At 38.8% G+C, this 5,853-nt stretch overlaps 1 pseudogene; it reads left to right on the top strand.

The window, feature by feature from the left end:
- On the top strand, nucleotides 1-4,869 carry LOC118022505 (annotated as a pseudogene).
- The last annotated feature ends 984 nt before the right edge of the window (nucleotides 4,870-5,853 follow it).

The following is a 5,853-nucleotide window of genomic DNA, read 5'->3' as shown; positions in this document are numbered from 1 at the left end:
ATGATGGAAAAACAGTATGGAGGATACTCAAAAAATTAAAAATAGATCTACCATATGATCCAGCAATTCCACTTCTAGGGATGTAAAGGAAACCAAAACACAAATTTGAAAAGATGTCTGAACCCCCATGTTCATAGCAGCATCATTTACAATATACAAGACATGGTACTAACTTAAGTGTCCATCAATGGACAAAGAACTTTTGTGTGTATATATATATATATACACACACACACACATACACACAATGGGATATTATTCAGCCATAAAAAATGAGAAAAATCCTACTATCTGCAACAACATGGATAGGCTTAAAGGCATTATGCTAAATGAAATAGGTCGAGGAAAGACAAACACTGTATGATCTCACTTACACATGGAATCTAAAAACAAAACAAAATACAACAAAGCAAAAAACACCAAAGTCATAAAAAAGACATCAGATTTGTGGTTACCAGAAGCAGGGGGTGGAGGGTGGAGAATCTGGAGGAATGTAGTGGAAATATACAAACTTCCAGTGATGAGACAAATAAGTACTAGGGATGTAATGTACAACACAATGACTAATAGAGCTGTATGATATATAGAAGAGTTGTTAATACAGTAGATTCTAAGGGTTCTCATCACAAGGAGAATTTCTTTTCTTTTTATTGTATATATATGAAATGATGGATATTAACTAAACCTATTGTGTTAACCATTTCACAATATATATAAATCAAACCATCATGCTGTATACCTCAAACATATACAATGATGTTTGTCAGATTGTTTCTCAATTAAACTTTTAAAAATGCAGTTACTATTATTATTTTGAACAAACTGTTATCTGTTATATCAATTAAGAATAAGAAAATTAAAAGTTTTAAACTTTAGAGAAAGGCTTTAGTTCTCCCTTCCGTTTGAAGAATAATTTTTCAGGGTACAAAATTCTAGTTGGTGGTTTTTTTCTCTTGACACTAAATATTTCACTCCACTCTCTTCTCACTTGAATGGTTTTTAAGAAGGCAGATATAATTCTCATCTTTGTTCTTCTCTAGGTAGGGTGTGTCTTTGCCTTCTTCCAGAATTTTTTTCTTTATCTTTAATTTTCTATAGTTTAAAAAACTATATGCCTGGTGTAGGTTTTTTTTTGACATCTATCCTGTGTGATGTTCTCTGAATTTCTGGATCTATGGTTTGCTGTCTGACATTAGCTTGGGGAAATTCTCAGTCATTACTGTTTCAAATATTTATTCGTTCCTTTCTATTTTTCTTCTCCTTTTGAAATCCCCATTACACATATGTCACACCTTTTATAGTTGTCCCTCAGTCTTTGATATTCTGTTCTCTTCCCTCCAGTCTTTGTCTCATTACTTTTCAGTTTGGGAGGTTTCTATGGACATATCCTCAAGCTGAGAGATTCTTTCCTGTCTTTTCCAGTCTACTAATAAGCCTATTAAAAGCATTATTCATTTCTGTTACAGTAGGGTTTTTTTTGTTTTTTGTTTTTGTTTTTGTTTTTTTATCTCTAGCATTTTTCTTTGGTTCTTTTTAGGATTTCCATCTCTCTAATTACAATTGCCATTTGTTCTTGTATGCTGTCTACTTCATCCATTAGAGCCCTCAGAATACAAATCATTGTTGTCTTAAATTCCTGGTATGATAAATCCAACATCCCTGCCATGTCTGGTTCTGACGCTTGTTCCATCTTTTCATATTGCGGCGGAGAGGGTTCCTTTTAGTATGCCATGTAATTTTTTCCTAATAGTCACACACTATGTACTTGGGTAACAGGAACTGCTGCAAATACATCTTTACTAATGTGGTGGTGAGATGTGGGGAAGAGAAAGTGTTCTATAGTCATATGATTAGGTCTCAGTCTTTTAATAAGCCTATATGCCTCTGGACTATGAAGTTCACAAGTGTTTCTTAGTTTTTTCCTCCCTCCTTTGGTGGTAAAGGACATCTACAGTGGGTTGGAGATTTCCCTTCATCCACATGAAAGGTTAGAGTGATTGAGTTTGGTTTTTCCTTCCTCTAAGACAGTTAGACTCCAATAATACATGGTTCACATGACAATTTCCACACATGAGGTCTCTGCTCCAGTAGGCTGAGACTATGAATTGTCACCTGTCTCTCCAAACTTGAGGGCCTTGGTTTCCCTTATGTTCTCATTTCTCCTTTGGATCCTAGAAGAGATGTTGATTTTTCTGTCTGTTCACCATCCTACTTGTTATTAAGATTAAGTGGCAACTTCCAAGCTCTTTATGTGTGGAACCAGAAACAGGAAGCCCCTAGTTTTTTTTATGTGAGTGATAGGGTAAACATTGGTGTCATTTATAGAAACAATATTTATCATTAGTGAGGTATTGTTGATGTTTATACAGACACAGCTGTGACATAAACCTATACATGGTCCATACCAAGCTGTACTATGAAAGGCCTACATTCCTTAATTCTTTCATTTATTACACAAATATTTACTAAGTGCAAAATGGGCTCTATGCTGTATAGAGAAAACAGTGGGGAACAATTAAAACAAATCTTTATTCTCATAGCGGAAACTCTGGAGTTCAAGGTATCTATCAGAAGGTGAAAGGCCTCATGAATGATAATTGGCTGAGGTTGAGCCACCTGGGTGCAATCTTTAAGAATAGCAAGACAGGCAAAATGGACAACATCCAGGCTGGAGTGCTAATGGAAGTCATCTAATACAGTGTAGTTCTGGATCATAGACTTAAATTTCTCACAAAGAACAGCCACGTCTGCAAGTATGATGGCTTATGAGAATCCAGATTTAAGAAACTCTGATTCCTTTAAAACTCACTATTGCTTTGAGCTAATAGAGAAGGCCCTACGTATGAAGGGCTAAAACTGAGGGACAATGAAGTTTGGTGGACTGCTGTTTTCCTTTGACATTGGTAACCAGCTGCTTTTTTAAATACCCCTCAGCAACATGTCCCAGGGCACCACAGGCAAGAATGAGGTGACACCAAATTCCACCAGAATGTTGATTCCAAAGTCTCTCTCATGGAGGTGCACTTCTATGTGTCACTCTAGAGGATGATGCGGACCTAGTTGAGGATTTTGCCCAGTACCTGTTAAGATGTCCAAAATCCTGGAGGCCTGGAGATGCATTTTCCAGAAGCTGCAATGTCTGACTTCTTATGGTTTTGAGAACATTTGGATCTACCTCAACTTTCTGCACCTGCACAGCAAGACCTTTGACTGTAAGATACCCTATACCTAGATACTTAATCTCTTTTTGCTGCCCTACAAGGATCAGCACCAGATGTTCTTTGTGATCAGCTTGGATCTGTCCAACAGGCAGGACCAAACCTATTGCCACTTCCTGGTCCTCCTTTTCTCCAAGAACAAGGATGTTTTCTTTCTTTTTTTTTTTTTTTAAGATTTATTAATTTATTTGTAGAGAGAAAGAGAGCCTCGAGAGTGCAAGTGGGGGGAGAGGCAGAGAGAGAGGGAGAGAGAGAATCCTTAAACAGACTCCCCACTGAGTGCAGAGCCTGAGGTGGGGTTTGATCTCACAACCCTGAGATCATAACCTGAGCTGAAATCAAGAGTCCAATGCTTAACAGTCTTGGCCACCCAGGCTCCTCAAGGACATTTTCTTGACTCCCATGATGAATGAGGAAGAGATGGAGAAGCACTTTGACAGACAGATCACCAAGAATGTGCCAACATCCCTCTAAGAGATTGTTAATTGGGTCATGAAAACACTAATGAACCACAAGTTTACAGTTCCAGGCAACTTCCAAAGGCACTCAGGGGCCTGGTGCATCACCTGCTCCTATAAGGCAAGATCAAGACTACTTGCCTATAAGGCAAGATCAAGATACTAATGTATCTGCTGGAGTGAGGTTGTATCCAGGCTTACAAGCCACCTATGCACATCTGCTCTCACAAGATCTCCTTTGTCAACTGGACCTGTGACCTCACCTCTTGCTCCTTTAACTTTGATATTGAGACCAAGCAGGGGACTCAGTACACCGTCAGAAGCATCAAGAGGCAGATGTCTGGGAAACTGATTTTGTTAATGCAAAATGTTCAACATCAAAAATGAAATATTGAAAGAGAGGCTAAATCAAAGCTACAATATATAGGTCTCTAACTGTGACAAAGATGAGCGTGATGCCCACTTGGAGCTGATAAAGGATGCCTATGCCATCAACAACAGAGATGACTCAGGAGAAGGAACCAATAAGGCATTCAACTCAGGTGAAGAGGAAGAAGAAATGGCAGAGATGTCCGACAGCAATGCCTCTGCCAGTTCCTCCAGTAATGAGGATGACAGTGACTGGAATGAAAAGAAGAGGAAATACCTCAAAAAGATCAAGGTTCATAAGGGTTGCAAGAAGCCTGTGGAGATGGAGAAGGGCAAAGACCTCTATGCCCTGAAGGGGCATATTTATGCACACATGCCATGGCTCAATGCTGGCTGAGAAAAGACCATGTCAGAGCACCTTAGCATCAGTATTATGGATCTTTCCAAGAAGGCAAACAAGACCTGGAAGGGAATGTCCAGAGAGAAGAAAGAGGGATGACATTGCAAGGCTGAGGGTACCAGGAAGGAATATGAAAAAGCCATGAAAGAATATAAAGGAGTCCATGGTGAATCTTCTAAGAGAGACAGGCCAAAGAAAAAGATGGGAAAGAAATCAATGCCTTCCAGGGGCTCATTATCCAAGTCATTCCCAAGGCAGCTAAGTGAGGGCTTCAAGGAAATAGCCTGTGTCCTGTGATGACAACTTTTTAGGAAAGAAAAAGAGCAAAAAAAAAAAAAAAAAGAAGAGGAAGAAGAGAAAGCAGCATAAGGACTCTAAAGAAGAGAAACTAGCCAGTACTTCCACAGCTAGGAGGACTTCCTGACAGGATCCTGTAAACAGAGAGAGGAAAATGTTCCATCCTCGTTCTTGTCCTATCACACCTTAGTCTCCCCATCCACGTTTTGGTACCAGTTTCTCCTCATGTGAAATGTCATCCTTGGATTATGTGCCATCCAAACAAGTTCTTCTGATGATATGCCCTTCACTGGGGCAGCAAGAGAGGTGTCTTATCTGCACTTCACATCGATGACTCTTTATAACTCGGGGAGAGATTGCGGGGGAGGCAGGTTAATGCAGGTTCAAAATCCTCCTAATTCCCCAACCTTAAGAATATGTTCAAGGTGCTGCAGCAGGAGTCACGTGATATCAGTCCTGTAGCTTCTAACTGGGGGCTATTTCTACTTTATTTTGTATTTCTGGTCTGTAAAAATCAGCATTTAATAAAGGGAAATGACTTTGGGGAAGAAGCAGAAGGAAGAGGTGAACAAGTTTGCCAAATACTACCGGTTGGTAGAGAAAGGCAGATAATGGCAAATGAAGGTTAATTAATGATGACCTTGACAAAAACAGATTCGTGAGCTTTGAGGCAACACATCTAGAGATTTAACATCAGGCTCCACTACTTAATAGCTTGACTTTGGGCAAGAAACTGAAATCTTCTGAGCCTTAACATTTTCATTTTGGCAATCTGGTTATAGTGCCTACAGTCAAACTGGTCTGGTGACTAACAAAATAACATATGGGAATGCTCTCATGACTCAAAAAATAAATAGTCTTTCTTTTCGTTCCTCTTTTCCCAAGTCAAAAATCGAAAATATTGTAATTAACTAGTTTTGTTAAAGCCAACTAAGGTCCATGTGTTGGAATTCAGAGAACAGATGCCTACATTTCTGAAGCTACTCTTCCACTCACAAATTTAAGACAGCAAAGTTTAAATTTTGTAACGGGAATAGTCATAAATTGCTAAATGGTCACATAATAGCTAATAATTCTAATAAATGCTTTAAATTTCTATCACAAAGAAAAT

The sequence above is a fragment of the Mirounga leonina genome, unplaced genomic scaffold (genome assembly GCF_011800145.1).
Source record: "Mirounga leonina isolate KUSES-001 unplaced genomic scaffold, KU_Mleo_1.0 Mir_176, whole genome shotgun sequence".
Taxonomy (NCBI): domain Eukaryota; kingdom Metazoa; phylum Chordata; class Mammalia; order Carnivora; family Phocidae; genus Mirounga; species Mirounga leonina.
The sequence above is the reverse complement of the archived record's forward strand: the minus strand, read 5'-3'. Positions and strand labels throughout refer to the sequence as shown.